The sequence below is a fragment of the Psammomys obesus genome, unplaced genomic scaffold, assembly GCF_907164565.1.
Source record: "Psammomys obesus unplaced genomic scaffold, mPsaObe1.curated_primary_1811, whole genome shotgun sequence".
NCBI lineage: Eukaryota > Metazoa > Chordata > Mammalia > Rodentia > Muridae > Psammomys > Psammomys obesus.
In genome coordinates, this window is record NW_026586662.1 from 3,025,074 (window position 1) to 3,027,424 (window position 2,351).

The window sequence follows — 2,351 nt, forward strand, 5'->3', positions numbered from 1 at the left end:
CTTTCTTTCTTTCTTTCTTTCTTTCTTTCTTTCTTTCTTTCTTCCTTCCTTCCTTCCTTCCTTCCTTCCTTCCTTCCTTCCTTTCTTTCTTTCTTTCTTTCTTTCTTTCTTTCTTTCTTTCTTTCTTTCTTTCTTTCTTTCTTTCTTATCCTTCTAAAAGTTTATATTTGATACTGGAGAGATAGATCAGTGGTTAAGGGCACTGGCTGCTCTTCCAGAGGACCTGGGTTTGATTCTTACAACTTGATAGCCTACAACTTGTCTGTAACTCTAGCCCTTGAGGATAAAATACCTTCTTCTGACCTCCGCTGGCCAAAGTATGCTAGTATACAGGCATACACACAGACAAAACATCATATACATATAGTGAAATAAAAATAGTAAACAGATTAAAAGATACAATTTTATATTTATGCACAGTATATTTATGTTGTCAATGTGCTTAAAGCCATTGAATATACAATAAGCAGTCTTTGTGAGTATGGGACCCCAAAAATTGGAGTGTTCTCATTTTGCTGTTTTTACGTGAAGCTTTATTTTTTTTCTATGGTTAGATATACAGTTTATATATATTGTTTATATGCAATTTATTGATCTATTGCTATGCAACAAACTATGTAACAAACTATCTCTCATATTAATAGTTTAAGATAGTACTTCTTTATGCTTACATACTTACAATGTTTTATATATACTACGTTTATAAAATACAACTTGTATATAAACTTATATAACTTTATTATATATTTCTAGCATATATTATTTAACCAATATATATGTCTGTTTTAAATTATACATATAATAAATAAAATGTTATACAAACATAGCAATATACCTTTGAATACTATACAGGAGTGATAAAGGACAGGACATTTCTCCTGGCCTCTCTTTCCCTGTTGATATATATTTGTGTTTAATATAAAATTCAAATATATAATATACAATAATATATTAAAAGGTAGTACTTATAATATATAATTATGTGTTTTAATGAAATTCTTTTATTTTTTTCCTTTTTGTTTATTTACTTTTTATTTATGTCAGTTTATTCACTTTGTGTCCCAGCTATACCCCCTTAGCCATCAGGGAAATGCAAACCAAAACCACCCTGAGATTTCACCTTATGCCCATCAGAATGGCTAAGATAAAAAACTCGAGTGACAACACATGCTGGAGAGGATAAAATGAAATTCTTAAATTTCATTAACTAGTATTATAAAAATATTAATATCATAAAATTAAAACAGTAAAGCAGTGTTTACTTTTCTTTCACGGATACAATCTGGTCAACCTCAGCAGAGAAAATGTGTCTTTCCTCTTTCAATGCCTTAAAGCTCCTTGGCTAGAGGTGTTCATTCATGATCTGACAATGATGCTGAGGTATGAGAAATAAAACATACCTGGGGCTCCTCTGATGGTGCTCCCACCTCTTTCCACACAATTGCTCCAACATAATAACTTCGAAGTATTGATTCCACCTTTCTCCTCTACGACCAAGCTTAAAATTTACTAAATATAAATTTATTTTATTTTAATTTTTTAAAAGTAGATAACATCAGATTATTTTAATCAGGATGCCAGAAAGATGATTTTCTGTATTTTAATTCTTAAAGTGTGTGGCATGTATTAGCCCATTATCTGAATCTTAATATTAGATTGTTTAAAGAAAATAAGTGTATAAAACTAAAATTATAACAATTACTTTAATGTTTCAGTGGTTTCACTTCTACCATGATTTCTAATTGACTTTTCTCTTCTAATGACTTAAACATAATGACACTGTAAGGTACTGAGGCCAGAGGAGTCTTCTCAGAGACTGTGGTCTGGGGTACATTCTTTTCTGTTTTCAATATTTTATTTATTTTCTAAAGTACTTTGAATGCATTAATTGACAACCCAACCCCCCTCTGATCTCCGAGTTTATAGATTTTTCTCTAAATATACTACAATCCACATGTATATGGATTAAGTGCAGAAAAGACAAGTTCTGGGCTGTTAGATCTGCCATGCTGTCTGCAGATGATCCACTGTGCTCCTACACTCTAATTACTGCATTCGCGACCATTTCCAAGGGGTTTGCCTTGGAACTTGCTTCTATTTTGATAACAATAGCTGCTGTAAAATTGCTTCCTGTATGTTGTGCAATTTACTTTCTTGCCTCAGCTTAAATTCTTAACCTTACAGAACCAAAACATCTGGGCTCAGGGGGTCCTGCAGAGACTGATGAATCAACTAAGGACCATACATGCAGAGGACCTAGACCTCCTGCTCAAATGTAGCCCCTAGACTCAATCTCCATGTGGGTTTCCTAGTAAAAGGAGCAGGGGCTGTCTATGACATGAATTCCATTG